The sequence below is a fragment of the Lissotriton helveticus genome, chromosome 1_1 (genome assembly GCF_964261635.1).
Source record: "Lissotriton helveticus chromosome 1_1, aLisHel1.1, whole genome shotgun sequence".
In the NCBI taxonomy this organism is placed as follows: Eukaryota; Metazoa; Chordata; class Amphibia; order Caudata; family Salamandridae; genus Lissotriton; species Lissotriton helveticus.
Window position 1 is genome coordinate 1,613,718,885 of NC_136057.1, and position 19,225 is coordinate 1,613,738,109.

The 19,225-nt window shown below is 45.9% G+C and overlaps 1 long non-coding RNA gene across 8 annotated transcripts in view; it reads right to left on the reverse strand.

Moving 5' to 3' along the window:
• Positions 1 to 1,698: 1,698 nt before the first annotated feature.
• Positions 1,699 to 19,225, reverse strand: part of LOC144829232 (uncharacterized) — an 814,902-nt gene continuing 797,375 nt past the window's right edge. For 5 of the 8 annotated variants that reach the window (XR_013610612.1, XR_013610614.1, XR_013610613.1 and 2 more), the window contains 2 exons: positions 6,988 to 7,031; positions 1,699 to 4,577 (listed from right to left, as the gene is read on the reverse strand). This is a non-coding gene — a long non-coding RNA (uncharacterized LOC144829232). Of the gene's footprint in view, positions 4,578 to 5,256; positions 5,341 to 6,987; positions 7,032 to 19,225 lie in introns of all 8 variants that reach the window. The other 3 variants (XR_013610616.1, XR_013610621.1, XR_013610620.1) reach the window with 2 other exon arrangements.

Here is a 19,225-nt window from a genome sequence, read left to right on the forward strand (position 1 = left end):
ATCGGGTATTACCAAAGAAACCTCTCACTGTGACGGCCCTTTTTTCACTTTCTTATTGTTTGCATGTACACGAAAAGTCCCAAAAAGTAGGGTAACAGGCGAAACCCTGAAGTAATTTTGGCATTAAAAGAGGAAGAGAGCATAAGACATTAAAAGGATATTTGCTCCTGCGTTTCTATGATTTCAGGTCATTATTTTGGTTTTTTTCTTCACGTTAATCCCAACAGTGCTTTACAAAACAGAATCCAGTAAACAATAGTGCATGTAAGTAAGTAAGTAAGTAAAATTTAATTCGATCAATTGTATGACCATAGCAAGGTAAAAACCAATTAAAACATCACAATTTGTGGATATAATCAATTTCATCATAAAAAGAGAATTAAAAAAGGGAACATAGCAACATTTACATTTAAAACCTGTTAAACACAGTCCCTATAATGTATTTACAAGCAGAAATGCATTGATTACCATAGTAATGATCACAAGTTTGCCTTTTTGTAAATGCCTAAAGTGCCACAATTCATTATCACTATTTGCCAGCTCAACAGTTTTTCATAGCCTTCGCTCTCCTCCACCATACATGTAACAAGAATCATGAGAGTGCAAAAACAAGCCATCTTGTCGACTCTGTATTAAAAATTCTCATTGCATCTGCTGGACTTCGACATGATAACAGGCGACAAATTGGTGCGATCCAGGTCCTACGCAAATCTGAGTAGGCTGTGCAATAGAGAATAAGGTGACTACTAGTTTCTATAGCAGAGTGACACATAGGACATGTCGACAAGAGTGAGTTTTGACCCCATTTGCTATTTACAGAATTTAAAGGCAGAGTTCCGTATCTGAATTGTAAAAACAGCATTCTAACACAGGGTGTTTCAACCTCATCAAGGAACATTTCAAAACTATGGCTAGGTTTTATTTTGAGGAAAGCAGAGGTCAGTGTACCATGGGTGTTCAAATTTAAAGTACACTGGTCTTGGTAATCCCAGAACCTCTTTTTCAGTGTAGACACCATCCCTTTCTTAATATTTCTGGGCAGTCCCAGATAAAACCCAAACTAAGGGGGTCATTAGGATCGCGGATTTCCCGCATCCTCCGGGTCGGCGGAAGCCACCGCCGGTCCGGAGGATGCGGGAAAACCGCCGCGGATGCTTGAAAGACCCACTGCCAAATTAGGATGGCTGGTGCGTCTTGGAATCTGTCCGCCGCTTTTACGCGCGGTCGCCTTCCGACCGTGGCGGGAAAGCACTAACATGGCTGGCGGTGTCTATCAGACACCGCCAGCCATATTATGATGGAGTAGAAAGTATGCTTTTCCACGGCGGCTTTTCCGCTGTGGAAAAGCATACGGACCTTCCCTTCGGGGCCTGTTGCGGGCCCCCTGGGTGAAGGGGGGGTGGGGGGTGCACATGGGGGGTACCTATGGTACCCCCCTGCATTTGCGTGAACAAAGCGGCAGGCACCGCGCGGTGCCTGCCGCTTTGTGCCCCCAAATGCCGTGCATGCATTTTTAACATTGCGGCGCGTGCAGCTTGAAGCTGCACCCGCCGCAATGTTAAAAATAGAGAATGTGACCGCCAACCTGGCGGTCACATCCTAATCTGCATGGAGGGACCGCCGCTGCCCCTGCGGACGGTCCCTCCTACTCTATGATGGCGGACGGACTCAAGTCCGTCCGCCATCATAATCGGCCCCTAAGTTTGTAGAACCAATCTCTGATCCCTCCTAGCCATTTAACACGCCCACTCCTTTTATGGCGGGTAATTAACTCCGTTAAGCAGCTTCTAAGAGGGACTTGAGAGTTATTAACTCAGATCCTAATCCAAAAGGTTAATACCTTCAAGATGGCTAAGTGGGCAATGGATCTACGGCCGAGGTCCAATCTCAGTGGTAGGAGAGGGGTGTTCATGGGTAGGTTTAAAATTATCCTAATGAATCTATTTTCCGCAAGTACTAGACCTTTTAGATTTTCTAGGCCCCAAAGTTCTGCTCCATAGAGTGCTGCACCCAGCCCTTTTGCTCTATGGAGTTCTATCAATGGGGATATTGGTCTGTATGGGGACACTTTGACCCTCTTGTTTATTGCACTGTCTATATGTTGGAGTGTTAGAGTGCTCTTTTCAATTTGGTCCGACCTAACTACATTTTCATTTATTCGAACCCCAAGATAGTCAAAGGATTTTACCCGCTCCAGGCTTTGGGAGTTAAGAAGCAACGTTCCACGTTCCCTTGTGATGTTTATAGAGATTAAACACCATGTATTTGGTCATACTACAGTTGATTGCAAGCCCCCTCGAGTTACAGGCCCCCTCAAATCTATTGAGGAGGTTCTGGATTCCTCTTGGCGTTTTTGCAATCAATAGGGTGTCATCCGCGAATAGCAAACAGGGGACAGTTCTGCCTGCCATTTTAGGAGGGTCTCCATCGCAGTTAAAGAGCTCACCTATAATTCCATTCACAAAAAATGTGTATAAGAGTAGGGGCCAGGACGCATCCCTGGCGGACACCTTTTTGGATATTAATATTGCCCATTCGTGTTCCATCGTACCTTTGCAAAGTTATTTACATGCAAGCGTACCAAGATGTTAAGCAGGTAAGGTGGTAGGCACATATCTCTCAAGACGGACCACAGTAGGGTTCTATTGATTGAGTCGAAAGCTGTTTTTAAGTCCGCGAACACAACGTACAGGTGACCTCTATTGATGACCACTTCCTTCCAGATTATCGTGAGGAATCTGAGGACCTGATCCGTTGTGCTCGTGGACTCCCTGAAACCAGCCTGAAGGTCAGAAAGTACATGTTCGTTCTCCATCCATTGTTGGATTCTGACTAAGATGACCTTCCCAAAGATTTTTTGAGAAACATCAATGAGACTGATGGGTCTATAGTTTTCGGGGGAGCCCTTTTCTCCTTTTTCAAAGATGGGGATGATTTCAGCGCCCTTCCAGGAAGGTGGGATCTCTCCCCCTTTCAGGATGGCGTTGAGAACTCTAGTTAATAATACCCCCCATATTTCAGGCTCTGCTCTATACATATCTATACATATCTCCAGGCAGTTTGTCCAAACCAGGGGCCTTCCCTTTCTGGATCGAATATATGGCCTAAATAGTAATGGATATATCCTCTATTAAGGGCGGGGAGAGCAGGGCTTCCAATGGAACTGTTCTTAGTCCCCCCCACCCCCCCAATGCTGCATATAAAGTCCCAAAGTATTCCTCTCAGATTTGAGGCTGCAGGTAAAAACTATTTTCTGTTATCAGACTACTAGAGCCTTTGGCCATTAAGTGCCAGAATTTTTGACTATTCCTCATCTGTGAGGCTTCCACAAGATCTCTCCATTTATCAGCCTCCCAGTCTTTTCTGGCATTTTTCTGGTTACAGATGCAGTTTTTCCTGCATGCTCTTATATTATCTGGGGATTCGGTCTTTACTGCCTTCATTAGAATTTTCTTAGCCCTCCTACATGATTGGTTATACCATGGCTTAGTGTGTTTACGAGAGAGCATGTTATAATTTATTTTACAAAAAAAAGATTTTATGGCATAATTTAATTCCCTGAAAACTTGCAGAGTGTCAGCCCTGTTCTCATTTATTGGAGCTAATTCCACTAAGGCTCGCTCTAACCTTTTATACATTTCTGGGAGGGCTGTCTGATCTAAGAGAATCATCGCCATTTAACACTTCTCTCGTTGTTGCTTGTAATAACTGGGGTGTTATTTTGTGATATAGGGCCATGGTAATCCATCATATTATGCAGTGTTAAGAATAGAGCGTTGTGGTCCCTGTTGTCCCTGTCAATAACCATCATATCTTTGATATTTCCCCAGAGTTCTATATCGACTAAAAAATAGTCGATTCTGGATTTAGATACCCCTCGCTTAAAAGTAAACCCGGCTCTCTTATCTGAGTCAGTCCTACCATTGCATGATCGTAACCCATGGTCTATAATAAGAGAGTTTACTTGCTGGGCTGCCCTGGTACACATTTTTTTAATGGAATTTCCAGTTTCAGGATTCCTCTTGCTTCGTCCCCCTCATCGATGAGTTCCTGGATATAATCCACGGGCTCAAAGGTGGCAATTATTAGTCGGTGCTTCCCTCTTGCTAAATCAAGATGATTCCCCAGGAGTGTCAGTGTTTCAGTGGGCCTATGTGGGGAGCTCAACCGGTTGTATACATTTATGATCTTCATGGGAACACCCCCATTTGAGAGGGATATTTCCATCCCAAGTATGTCTTCGCAACCAAGGTTAAAGCTTTTGATTTACAAAAAGGTCAGAGATATTCTGCTGCACATATTATTCTGTTTGGGAAAACATTGTCATGCCTTGGTGCAAAGGATCAAGAGGGAACCCAACCTTTCAATTCCCTTAAACAATGATATAAACTATCCTTGTAAACAACAGCACATGAGATTTTGATCAGCACACAAGAGAAGTATATGTACACTGTACAATCACAACAGATTCTTCTTAATTTTCAAATTCCTTTATTGATTTCTCTGTTAAATTTCATTTCTTCCAAAGCATCAAAGTAGCCAACGCGTTTCGTCCCCCTTAGAGGACTTCTTCAGGGCTACAAAACAAAGACAATGGAATCAAGTATTAAAATCACTTATGTACAAATCCATATTAGACATTATACAAATTAATAAAACATTATATTACATTTATTTACACTTTATACATCTTTGACTGGTAGTTAGTACTACTTTAGTGACATTAAAGCCTCTATTCAGTTTGGGGGCACCCGAGAGGATCATCAAAAGCTATACTTTGGACACAGATTCAAAATATGGATAATGCATGATATCATGGGAAAACCTCTAATTCTAAGAAGAAGAAGAGAAGGGTAATATCATCTTTGATAACCACTTATGGTTGGTTATAGATTAACATCTCTATTTCTATAAATTCTCCAAGAGATATCCTCACACTTCAAAAGATACGGATTATCACATACCCATATCAGAATTTTATGAGGAAAAGTAAAATCTCAAAATTCATGAGGCAACTTCACTCATAAGCGTCTTACCAATATACAATGTCATTACGAACACAATTACATACCAACAGTACTTTTATAAAGAACAAAAGTGATAACAGCGCTTCCCATAACAAATATGGGTGAGCAAGACAGCAAGATACTTTGGGAGCGACTAAAAAGTACAGAACCATGTATTTGTCATAACAAACAATTGAACTTCAAGATAATGACCAAAGAAAAAATATATATGTAAATTTTTTATATGTACCTGCAATCTTAAATTCTGGCTATAGTAAGGAAAATAACTTCTGATCTCTTAAGAGTAAGCCTTCCAGAGTAAGAATCCCAAGTCCTATAGGGGGCAGAAAAATTCCAAAACGGGCTTGTTAGTTGACAAACCAGATCCTCTCCCCCATGAAATTCTTAATAAAGCATCTCATATTGCTGATCGTATTATATGTCCTTTTAGTTCACATCTTAGTACTATATTGTGTGTCTTGTACACTTCGTATTTGTCCTCTTACAACCCTTTTAATCTAATTTTTATTTTTATTAATTACAAACGGGTGCAGCGTAGCCTAAATAGTTTATGCTGGGCATGTAGCTAATTTGAACATTAATACTATGTGTGCCTTGCAGAATCCGCATGCAACAGAAGCCGTGATAAATCTTTGCCTCTCACCTTGTTCGATTGTGAGAGGATGCACCTTATGTGGCGTGCAATGTAAGTCTTGCACTCCGGCATCCGTTTATTCTAGTACATAGCTTTTATTGGGTCTGAAACCGGAGTGATTACAAACGGACGCAGCGTAGCCTAAATAGTTTATGCTGGGCATGTAGCTAATTTGAACATGAATACTATGTGTGGCTTGCAGAATAAATTTTGTATTCTGGCAATCGTTTATTCAAACATATTTTTCACCTTGCTAATTCGCTAATTATAGAAATAGGGCAAGTGGAAGGTTTATAACAAACTGCAAATGGGGTTGTCTGAAAAACTAATATTGAAAATTATATAAGTGCTTACTCACATGGGGATCTTTACAGTTAGAGATCCCTTTTTTTGTTAGTAACCATGCTATGATAAAAAAGAAAAATTAGATTAAAAGGGTTGTAAGAGGACAAATACGAAGTGTACAAGACACACAATATAGTACTAAGATGTGAACTAAAAGGACATATAATACGATCAGCAATTTGAGATGCTTTATTAAGAATTTCATGGGGGAGAGGATCTGGTTTGTCAACTAACAAGCCCGTTTTGGAATTTTTCTGCCCCCTATAGGACTTGGGATTCTTACTCTGGAAGGCTTACTCTTAAGAGATCAGAAGTTATTTTCCTTACTATAGCCAGAATTTAAGATTGCAGGTACATATAAAAAATTTACATATATATTTTTTCTTTGGTCATTATCTTGAAGTTCAATTGTTTGTTATGACAAATACATGGTTCTGTACTTTTTAGTCGCTCCCAAAGTATCTTGCTGTCTTGCTCACCCATATTTGTTATGGGAGGCGCTGTTATCACTTTTGTTCTTTATAAAGGTACTGTTGGTATGTAATTGTGTTCGTAATGACATTGTATATTGGTAAGACGCTTATGAGTGAAGTTGCCTCATGAATTTTGACATTTTACTTTTCCTCATAAAATTCTGATATGGGTATGTGATAATCCGTATCTTTTGAAGTGTGAGGATATCTCTTGGAGAATTTATAGAAATAGAGATGTTAATCTATAACCAACCATAAGTGGTTATCAAAGATGATATTACCCTTCTCTTCATTTTCTTCTTCGTTTTTCACCCATATCAATAAGCCCCCTGCTGGGTGGCCCATTGGTCATAGTGCATGTTATTTGGAGGAAAAATCCCTGGGGTTAAGAAACTCCTCAGAGTGGCAAAAGAAACCCCACTCTTCTGCCTCGTAATGAACTTTTACACGACCAAGTGTGAGGTTACTGGTATCCTAAATAAGCCCAGAAAAGAGACAAAATACTTACGGCTGCTGTTTCTCTTTCCTCCGAGACTCTGGGCGCCATACCATCTTGCGGACGTTGCGAGAAGAAAGATGAAAGAAGAAGGAAAAATCAAGAACAACCAGACCATACCATATCTACGAACTATAGCTCATGAAAAAACAGTTTCTTTAGCAATTGGGTTCTCTAATGAACCATCATTGAGACTAAAAAGCAGCCTCCTCCTCTATACATACGCCCATCCCTCTTACAGGGCCTTTAAGGGGTCCATTAGTACCTAAATGTCCAATGGCGCAACCAATTGCAATCAGAGACAGAAATCCAATACACATTCATGGCTGCAAAGCAGGCAGCGGAATACCGGTTGTAGGAGGAGAAGCCACACAGGCCTGAACAATAAGAACCAGTGCTCATTCAGTTCTTGAAGCCGATGTGTGCCGAAGCAGTGTATCATATGCTCATGGCATTGCAGCACAGCCAGTGCTTTCTCTATTCCAGGTTGATCTGGTTAAAATTAGAATTCCCACCACAAGTAGAAGGACAAACTGAAGACCTCCAAAAACGTTTCTCTACACAGAGTGAATAAAAGATGGTATACCTTTCAAAATATTCTGAAAGGTGCTAACCAGTCCAGATCCAATACATTTAAAAAGTGCACTATTCTCTTCGCATCAGACTTATTAATGATACGATGGACCAGCTCCCCAAACTGCAGCTGAAAGTTAGTATGAAGTTGCCTATGTATCTCAGACGAGGACCTTACAACCTGGAGATCAAATGTCTTTCTGGCTAATGTTAAATCCACATCTTTTCAAAACACATTGATTTCAGTTTTCTCAGAGAATCAACCCATATGTTGGGAGCATTTATCGACGTCCATAGAGATGCATGCCTAACTGTGCGGACAGGTGGATACAGTACTTCTGTGCAACAAGTGACTATGGAATGAATCGTCAACAGATAAGCAATGCCTGGTTCCATCCCGCAGCAGTCTTGATCGTTCAGCATCAAGTAATTCCCAATAGAGAACAGTCTGAAAACCGGTCAGATCACAGTAGCTGGAGAACCCTTCAGATATCAGGAGAAGTTAACAACCAAAGCGTTACAATCCCCATGAAGTGAAATGTCCTTGCATACTAAGGACCAGCTCAAAACATTCACACAGTCTGAACCGCTAAGAAAGACTCCATGTCCTCATTCCTGAATCTAAACTTGAATGGTAATTCCCAGTATTCATGCACATAACCTTTGCCTAGCGCTTCATATCTGCCTACTTGGGGGTATTGTAGACAATATTGGAATTGGAAAGTTGTGACCATTAGGGTAATGTAACCATGGATTATCCAGTCTGTGGCTGGTGTCTCAGCCATGTTGAAAGGTAATTGATTTGATTTTCCAATCTGCAACATGGTTTATTTTGCATCTCTTCGTGCCATCAATATCTGTCTTTCAGTTAGATCGTATGCATAAAACAGACTAATGCTGTTTATATAACACCATGGCACGTGGCCAGAACCTAATGTTTGAAGTGTCCAGCCTAATAATACAATGGCCTGTAGTTGTGATTGTCCATGCTGTATTTCCTGCTGTATTATATCAATTGCAGTAGATATAATGTTGCCCAGTGAATATATCCTGGAGAATAATGTGATCATACCATTCAACCACAGCCAAAGCTATTTCTAAATTAATCCTATCAATCTCGTGCAGTCTCTCAGCAGCTTCCTGTTGAGAAACTTTCCACAGCTCGTGGTATATTGCATACAAGAAGCGCTACTGACATGGGTTCCAGGTACCAAAGAAGAAATCTCTGACATCCAGGTCACCAGAAAGAAGGGACAATTATTGTTTCACCTGAGAAAGTGTTGAGGTTTTTAGCCAGTAAAGTCACAACTTCCCACGCTATATGATGTCACCACCCCCGATTGTTCTGATTGTACATATCGCTGGTCAGGTATATTTATTTTCAACCCTTCGGCATTGCCCAGGAATTTAGACTGACACCCATTAGTGTCCACGGATGTATGACGTTACAACGCATACTTTCACAACGCATACTTTTACAACGCATACCTTTACAACGCAACATCCATTACAACGCATTCCATTACAACGAATTTTTAAAAACTACCTTTACAACTCATTCCATTACAACGCATCCTACCTTTACAACGCATACCATTACAACGCACAATATTACATTGCATGTATGGTAAGTATTGGATAGTGTATGGGTAAAAATTACTATTCTAACTCCGGGGGGGGGGGGGTGCAACAGTAGGGTAAGTGTTGGATAGTGTAGGGGTAAAAATTACTATTCTAACTCCAGGAGGGTGCAACAGTAGGGTAAGTGTTGGATAGTGTAGGGGTACAAATTAATATTCTAACTCCAGGGGGTGCAACAGTAGGGTAAGTGTTGGATAGTGTAAGGGTACTATGCGTTGTAATGTTATGCGTTGTAATGGTATGCATTGTAATGACATGCGTTGTAGTGGTATGCGTTGTAGTGTCATGCGTTGTAATGGATGTTGCGTTGTAAAAGTTTTGTTGTAATGGTAGTGTGTTGTAAAAGTTGCGTTGTAAAGGTTGTTTCCCGTGTCCACAGGCAAAACCAACCATCCCTTCCAATTGGGGTCTGATGAATTGTAAGAGCCATTACATATCAACTGTGTTGTGTGAAATGCTGCCAGTTCTCAAAACGTGAGAATGTGGGAATACGAGGTGTGTTCGAATCTTTCATCTTGGCTATTCCAAGACAGGAAGTTTCTTGCACTGTTTTATTCAGGAACATTATTTGATGTGGTAATAGGCATGCTCTAAACATGGCCTCAGTTTCTTGAACCTGCCAATCTTTTGTACCCCGAACAGATTTTGTATCTATTGCGTCTTTCTAAAAGTCGAAACATTGTACATATAGCTGGGAAAGAAAGGAAGCAAAGTATATCAGCTTGGTGTTTGTTAGCATATTTTTCTTTGCAGGGTTAGCTACAAACCTATAATAAGAGGCCGGGTCTGATTTGTCAAAATCAGAAATATAGGCAAACTTCTGTGCAAATGTTTTTGAACTACCTTTTGGCGGTGTTGGACAGCGTTCCCATTGGATGAAATAATAAACAGCACATGGGATACTTGCATTTTGTAAAAAATGGTGACCATAATGTTGATAACAGAACATAGCACCATGATTAGATGTACCATCATACAATTCATCAGAAGAAAACACCACTGACTGCTCTAGATCTTCTGACATGTTATGCACTGTATCAATTTCCCAATCATCAGAGAAATTACTAGAGGTAATGATATCAATTAAGGAAATTTTAAACAAATATAGTATTTGTAAAAGTTTAGGAGGACGATACATATCATACGATACCCTATACCACACTATTCCTTTTGTAACTGGAACTGCTGTAATGTTCACCAGGGACAGATCCCTTTGTTCACAGTGCGATGATGCATGTGGTGTCCATACCAATTACACAAGTTGTGCTGCAGAGAATTTTGGTAGATACTGTCTGTTCAGAAGCAGGAAAAAGACAGTCAACAAACCAATCCACAGGACTAAGAAAAGTAATCCAATTGTAATCCAAAGGTGTAACCAAGGAGTAACAAAGTATGTATTTTTCAGCCAAAGATAGAGAGCATGCACTTGTGGCTTAAAAGGAAGAGGCGACGGTGATGGCATCTCAGGTTCAGTTGAATGCGATGAGAAATCAACATAGTTCACGAATTAGCCAGACGCCTTTTGGTCTATTTTTGGCAGCTCAGCAGGTTTTGTAGAACAGGGCGATGACTCACTCTATGGCATTTTCGTGTAGATCTTGTAAAAATGTTTAATTGAAATTTGTGTCTGTACTAGTTGAATGTACAGTTGTAGTTTTTTCAACAGGAAGGACAAATAGTTAGTTGTTGTTTGCTGTTTCTCGTTGGAGAGGGGAATCTTCTTTAGTCATTAAAGCTTCCATCTGTACTTCCTGAATGGTAGCGAGAGGGGTGCGGTAGTTACCCAGGAGTCCACGTGACCTACTTTATATAATCGGTCACATAGTGTGGTTTGATCAGATCAATTGAGACAAACCTTTTGTCTCGGCGACTGGCAAGGGGTGTAAGAAGTCCAGTTCTGGCACCTTTGACAGCAAGGACAGGCACAGGCTCTCTATAAGATGACCCAAATTCATTCTTGTCCACAATTATCTCCCTGACCGGATCCCCAATCTTCGGGACACAGCCAATTCTTGATGGTACAACCTTCACTTTTCCAGTGGCGGTGCGTTTTACTTGGACGTTGCTTTGTGTCTCCCGGATTTTCTTGGCATGTTATTGAGTGCCCCCAAGACCCCATATAGGTGATGGACCCAACTGTGACCTGAACCTAGTACCCTTGCTGTTAAGTCCAGTTTCTTCCTCTCAACTACAAAATTTCCAACAAGATGATAATGGGAGGAGTACTGCAATGTAACACCCAAACTTCCCATGGCTTCTTTGTAAGCCCGAGAGCTAACTGGCGGACCCTGGTCGGAATTTAGTTTGTCAATTGCGTATGTCCTGATAAAGACTCAGAAATCATTGATAACAGTTCGGGCGTCAGCTGAACGCTGTGGCCATACTCATAGGAATCAAGATCATGAATCTACTGCCACCAAGATGTACTTGTAAGCCCCATTGGATTGTAAGGGGCTGCAGTGATCCAAATATACACACGCCAAAGGCCTGTTTGAGATCAATAGAGGTGGTCTGTGGTGGACAAGCTACGGCGGAACCCTTCATCTGCTGGCAGATGTCACATTTGAAGACAAAGTCCTTGGTCTGTTTTGTAAGACCTGGCCACTAATAGTGTTGCTTCATTAATGAAACTGTAGCAGTACTAGCAAAACTAGTTACTTACTTTCGGTAATGCTTTTCCTGGTAGATACAGTATCTACCTGTGTATTCCTCACCTTCTGAATTACCCCTACGCCAGCATTACACAGAAACTTTATTCATAGCTCTCCCACGTCAACGAGGACTTCACATTAGCACGGCTCTGCTCGCGACCCCGTATGACCTCACCAGAGCCATAAGAAGACCTTGTTGGCGTACTGACCTCAGTTCCACCCATTTTTTCAGTGCCTTTGAGGCAAACAGGTAGACCAACCACATTTTGCAAGTATACACAGTATACAATATATATGCAAATATACACAGAATATGAAAGAATAAAAAGGAAAACAGGAAAAGCCAAAGCTGAGACATTACCTTACAACAAGCATCATAGCAAAGCAAATTACATTGAAGTACACAAATTTCATGCACAAAAACCTTTTTAGCCCAACTAGGAAGACAACAGGGAGGAGGGTGGGTCAGTGAGGAAACCACAGGCAGATACTGTATCCACCAAAAAAAAGCAGTACCGAAGGTAAGTAACTTGTTCTTCTGATGGATTCATCTGCCTGTGGATTCCTCACCTTTTAAATTGTATCCCCAAGCAGTCCCTCTCCTGGCAAAGGGTGTCCACCTAATTATACCAACAAATCCTGCAGCACAGAACGTGCAAAATAGCCGTCCCTCCTCACTTCTGAATCCAGGCAATAATGCTTTGCAAAAGTGTGGAGGGAAGCCCGTGTTGCTGCCTTACAGATGTCTACCATACGGACACCTCTAGCCAAAGCTGAAGATGAAGACTTTGCCCTAGTAGAATGAGCTCTAATACCTTCAGGAGGCTCCTTCTTGGTCAAGCTTAGTATATCTTGATGCACAAGATGATCCATCTGGAAAGCGTTCTCTTATGGACAGCTTTGCCCTTCATATGTCACACGTAACCAACAAAGAGCTGATCGTCCAGCCTCAAGTCCTTGGTTCTGTCCAAGTAGAAGCTGACCGCCCTTCCAGGATCTAGGTGGGGAAGTCTGTCCTCCTTGGAAGGGTGAGGGGAGGATAGAAAAAGGTAAAGTGATGGTCTGCCCTAGATGAAAAGGAGTAACTACCTCAGGCAGCAAAGCAGCTCTGGTCCTGATAACCATCTTGTCTGCATAGATGGTTGTAAAAAGAGGCTTGAAACTAAGAGCCTGAAGCTTGCTTACCCTATCGGCAGAGGTAATAGCAATTAGAAAAACAGTCTTGAATGTGAGAAGCCGCAACAGGCAACTATGAGGAGGCTCGAAAGGAGAATTCATCAGGAAAGTCAGAACCAAATTCAAGTCCCACTGAGGCATAATGAAGGGAGTGGGAGGAAATGAATAGTGTGGCTCTTATTAAACCTCATAACTATGGGAGACTTGAATAACGAAGGCTGATCAGGTAAACAAAGGAAGGCTGATAAAGCCGACAAGTAACCCTTAACAGTAACCACAGCTAAACCTTGCTGGGCCAAGAAAAGTGAAAAGCTAAGAACATCAGTTAAATGGAGCTTCAAGGGATCAATCGACCTCTCTTCATTCCACCTCACAAATCTGGCCATCTACAGGAATAAACAGATTTGGTGGAGTGTCTTCTGGCCGATAAAATAACGTCCACCACATCCGGTGGGAGAGAGAAAGAACTCAGGTTACCCCGTTCAATCTCCAGGCATGTAGGTGCAGGCTCTGGAGGTGGGGGTGTAGAACCTACCCCAGCGACTGCGAAAGATCTGGCCTGAGAGGGAGATGGAACGGACGGTGCGATGAGAGAAGAAGGTCTGTGTACCACACCCTTCTTGGCCAATCAGGAGCGATCAATCTGACTTGGGCCTGGTCTTGGCAAATCTTCCTCGGAACTCAAGGAATAAAGGGTATGGGAGGAAACGTGTAGAGAAGTAGCGAGCCCCAACCCTACTGAAACATGTCCCCCAACGCTCCCCACATTTGATACTGGAGACTGCAGAACAACGGGTTGTGCACATTCTTGTGACCGGCAAACAGGCCCAACTGAGGAAACCCCTACATCCTGAAAATAAGTTGGACCACCTCTGGATGGAGACGCCAATCATGATTGGCTGAGTACTGCCGATTGAGACTGTCCGCACGCACATTCAGCACTCTGGCCAGATGATTCGCAATCACGCGAATCTGATTGTCCTGGGTGCAGGACCCGAGTCGCAGAGCCTTTCTGCAGAGGCTATACAACCCTACTTCTCCCTGCTTGTTGATGTACCGCATTGCGGTAGTGTTGTCCGTCAGGACCAGAACTGACTGACCGCAAAGGGAAGAAAGGCCTTGAGAGCCATACGTATCGCCCGCAATTCTAGATGATTGATGTGAAACAATCTTTTCTCTGGAGACCAAAGGCCTTTGATCTCCAGGTCCACCAGATAAGCTCCCCACCCCAGAGTGGATGCGTCCGTTATCACTGTGGCCACGGGTGGAAGAGGCTGAAACGGCTTCCCTTGAGACAAGCTGCCTGGAACACCCCACAATAACAGATCCGCCGCAGTATCTCTGGGGATTCTGAATACCTCGCTGAGATGTCCGTTGTACTGAAACCACTGCCTGCGGAGGCACCACAGGAGTGCCCTCATATGCCAGTGTGCACGTTAGACCAACAGTATGCAGGAAGCGAACAGACAGAGCAGGCGTAAGACCTTCAGGACTGGAACTTCCGCCCCTTCTTGAAACAACGGAATCATAGCCTAGATATCTAGGATCCTCCGAAGAGGTGGGAAGGCACGATTCACAGTAGTGTCCAGTAATGCCCCTATGAATAGGTTGCGCTGGAGGGCATCGGGTGAGATTTGAGTACATTTATCGAAAAACCCAAGTCGAATAACAGCCGAGCTGTTATCTGCAGATGATGCAGCACCAAGTCTAGAGACTTCGCCTTGAGCAGTCAGTCGTCTGAATAGGGGAATTCTGAGATGAGCTGCAACCACGACTATCACCTTTGTGAAGGCTTGCGGTGCAGTCCGAATGGAAGGACCCCAAATTGGCAGTGTTGGGACCGCGCCGTAAAAAGGAGATACTTCTGATGCAACCTCAGAATGGGGATGTGGAAATACGCAGCCTACAAATCGATCAACACCATCTGGTCTTCCTACTGCAGTGCCAGAAGAACCTGAGCTAGGGTCAACATCTTGAATTTCTCCTGCTTGAGGTAAAAATTCGAGACAATGTGGTCCAGGATTGGTCTCAACTGCCTGTCCTTTGAGGGGATCAGGAAATATCAGGAGTAACACCCCTGACCCCTTTCCTGCTCCGGAACCACCTCTATCGCAATCAATCAATCAATCATTACATTTATAGAGCGCGCTACATACCCGTGAGGGTCTCAAGGCGCTAGGGGGGAGAGCTACTGGTCGAAGAGCCAGGTCTTGAGGAGTCTTCTGAAGACCAGTAGGTCCTGAGTCTGTCGTAGATTGGTTGGGAGAGTGTTCCAGGTCTTGGCGGCGAGGTAGGAGAAGGATATTCCTCCGGCTGTGGTTTTCTGGATCCGGGGGACTGTGGCGAGGGCGAGGTTGGCTGAGCGAAGGCTTCGGGTGGGGGTGTGGAAGCTGAGTCAGTTGTTGAGGTAGGTGGGTCCGGTGTTGTGTAGTGCTTTGTGTGCGTGGATGAGGAGTTTGAAGGTGATCCTCTTGTTGACGGGGATCCAGTGCAGGCCTCTCAGGTGGGGTGTGATGTGGCTGCGGCGGGGGACGTCGAGGATCATTCGAGCCAAGGCGTTCTGGATTCGTTGTAGTCGTCTCAGGAGCTTGTTTGCAGTTCCTGAGTAGAGGGAGTTCCCGTAGTCTAGTCTGCTAGTGATGAGGGCCTGGGTGACGGTTTTTCTAGTGTCGGTGGGGATCCATTTGAAGATTCTGCGGAGCATTCGGAGGGTGTTGAAGCAGGACGGGAGACGGCATTGACTTGTCTGGTCATGGAGAGGGTGGAGTCGAGGATGACCCCCAGGTTGCGTGCGTGGTCTGTGGGTTACGGGGCTGCGCCTAGCGATGTGGGCCACCAGGAGTCGTCCCAGGCTGAGGGGGTGGGTCTGAGTATGAGGACCTCCGTTTTGTCTGAGTTCAGCTTCAGTCTGCTGTCCTTCATCCAGTCGGCTACGGCCTTCATTCCTCTGTGGAGGTTGGGTTTGGCGGTGTAGGGGTCTTCGGTGAGGGATATGATCAGCTGGGTGTCATCGGTGTAAGAGAAGATGTTGAGATTATGTTGTCGCGCGACGTGGGCGAGTGGTGCCATGTAGATATTGAACAGCGTCGGGCTGAGGGAGGATCCCTGTGGGACGCCGCAGATGATCTCGGTGGATTTCGAGCGGAAGGGTGGGAGGCGGACGCTCTGGGTTCTGCCGGAGAGGAAGGATGTGGTCCAGGCCAGGGCCTTCTCTTGAATTCCGGCGTCATGGAGGCGTGCTGATAGGGTGCGGTGGCAGACTGTGTCAAAGGCTGCTGATAGGTCCAGGAGGATGAAGGTGGCTGTTTCTCCTTTGTCCATCAGGATCCTGACGTCGTCAGTGGCGGCGATAAGGGCGGTCTCGGTGCTGTGGTTGCTGCGAAAACCGGATTGGGAGGGGTCCAGGATGTTGTTGCCTTCGAGGTAGCGGGTTAGCTGTTTGTTGACGATCTTCTCTGTCACTTTTGCCGGCAACGGGAGCAGGGAGATGGGCTGGAAGTTCTTGAGGTCCTTGGGGTCCGCCTTGGGCTTCTTCAGAAGGGCGTTGATCTCGGCGTGCTTCCAGCTTTCCAGGAAGGTTGCTGTCTCGAAGGAGCTGTTGATTGTTTTTCGGAGGTGGGACGCGATGGTTGTGCTGGCTTTGTTGAAGACGTGGTGAGGGCAGGGGTCAGATGGGGATCCGGAGTGGATGGAGTTCCTGGTTTTGATGGTGTCTTCGTCGCTGACGTTGGACCAGGCGGTCAGGCGGCTGGTGCAGGTGGTGGTCACAGGGGTGTTGGACTCAGTGGTGGGTGCGGGGGGGTCAGAGTTGAGGCTGTAGTGGATGTCGGTGATCTTGCGATGAAAGAAGGCAGCCAGGGAGTCGCACAGGTCTTGTGATGTGGGATGTCATTGGTGTTGGAGCTGGGGTTGGAGAGTTCTTTCACGATGTTGAAGAGCTCTTTGGTGTTGTGCACGTTGTTGTCTAGGCGGTCTTTGAAGGCGGTCCTCTTGGCGGTCCTGATGAGTTGGAGGTGCCTGCGGGTGGCGCTTTTGAGGGCTGTGTGGCTGTCTGGTGTTCGGTCGTGGAGCCATTTCTTCTCCAGTTTCCGACAGGTGTGCTTGGAGATCCGGAGGTCTTCGGTGAACCAGGTGGCTGTCTTGTTGGTGTGGCTGGTTGTGGCGGTCTTGAGAGGGGCGAGGGTGTTGGCGCAGTCGTTGATCCACTGTGTGAGGTTGGTTGCGGCGGTGTCTGGGTCGGTGGGGTCGGTGGATGGTCTCCGGGCGGGGGTAGTCGTTAGTTGGTCCTGGGTGACCTTGCCCCAGCAGCGGCACGGCAGCTGTTGGGTGCGTTGGTGTGTGGTGGGTTTCCTGAAGGTGAAGTGGACGCATCTGTGGTCGGTCCAGTGGGGTTCGGAGGTGTAGTTGAAGGAGACGTAGGGACTTGCGGAGAAGATGGGGTCAAGTGTGTTTCCAGCGGCGTGGGTGGGTGTCGTCACGAGCTGTTTGAGTCCGAGGTTGGCTAGGTTGTCGATCAGGGTGGTGGAGTTGGCGTCGTTGTTGTTCTCGAGGTGGAAGTTCAGGTCCCCGAGGAAGATGTAGTCCGTGGAGGCGAGGGCGTGGGTGCTGATGAGGTCGGTGATGGTGTCGCTGAACTGTGGTCGTGGTCCGGGGGGGTCTGTAGATGAGTGTTCCTCTGAGGGTCGTGTTGGGGTCGGTGTGAATCTGGAAGTGCATGTGCTCGGCGGTGGTGATGATGTCATAGGTGTTGGTTGAGATTCTGATGGAGTCTTTGTGAACGATGGCGATTCCGCCTCCCACTCCGTTGGTGCGGTCTCTGCGGGAGATCTTGTAGCCCTGTGGGATGTGTGGTGCTGAGGTGGTGTTCATCCAGGTCTCCGTTAGGAAGGCGACGTCGGGGTCGGTGGAGTCTAGGAGGTCCCAGAGTTCAATGGCGTGTTTGCGAGCGGAGCGAGTGTTGAGGAGGATGCAGCGGAGGTCGTTGGGTTCTCTGGTAGATGGTTTGGTGGGTTGGATGCTGGTGAATCTGCAGTTGCAGCAGGCGAAGGGCCCTTGGGTGTGCTTTGGGGTGGCTCGGTAGCAGGGGTGGTCTAGTTCGGTGTTGAGTGCGTGGAGGGTGCTGGAGTCGTAGCGCAGTCTGGTGTTGCGGGTGACGCGGGGTCCAGGGGTTCTGGCGCTGGGCACGGTCCAGGCGCGGACGGGCGCAGACGGGCTTGCCTTTGGCGCGCCCGCTGCACGCGTCCGCTGCGCTTCAACGCGGCGCCCTCCATAAGTGGGAGGGAGGAGCAGCTGGGAGACGGGAGTGGGGCTGCCAATGGGCGAGGGCAGTGGGCACAGAAGGCAAAAAGGGGGCAGGGCCGCAGGGGAGTAGCGGCGGGAAGCGGGGAGCGGGGGCACAGAGGGCAAGGGCGAAAAACGAGCGGCAAACAGAGGGAAGAAAAACACAAATTATGCAGCCAGGAATGGGGGAGAACAGAGCAAGAAACCAAAAAACAACAGCACAAGGGCAAAAACGAGCGGCAAACAGAGGGAAGAAAAAACACAAATTATGCGGCCAGGAATGGGGGAGAACAAAGCAACAAACCAAAAAACAACAGCACAGGTGCCAGGGGCTCACCAGCGCCGAACCCCTGGCAGCAGCAGCAGTGGGTCAGTCACGGGCCACCAGGTGGAGCCGTGCGGCATGGGGAGCGACCAGAGTTCAGGTCGCACCTTTCTTAAGCAAGGCCAGGACCTCTTGCTGAAGAAGCAGCAGATGGTCCTCCGAACACCAGCCCTGGTGAGGAGGGAAAGGAGGGGAAAACTCCTGGAAATGAAGGGCGTACCCATTTTCAACAAGATTCAAAACCCAAAGATCTGATGTAACACATTTCCAATTTTGTAGAAAATGGGACACCCAACCTCCTACAGGATCAACATGCTCCAAGATGGGAGATCTAGAGCTGCTTCCCTGTGGAATCGGTGGAGAACCCAGGAGAGGAGGAGGACTGTTGTTGAGCGGCTCCTCGCAAGCAGCCTCTTCCCTTCCCTCTGTACAATTTGTACAGGGGGTTCTGCTGCTGCTGTTGTTGCTGACGGCCTTGAAAGGAAGCTGCCTTTCCAAAACCACGGAACCTCCTGTAACCATAGCCCCTAGGCTGGGACTGCAGACCCAGGGATCTTGCAGTAGCCCTGCTGTCTTTGAAGTGCTGAAGAGCAAAATCCCCTTA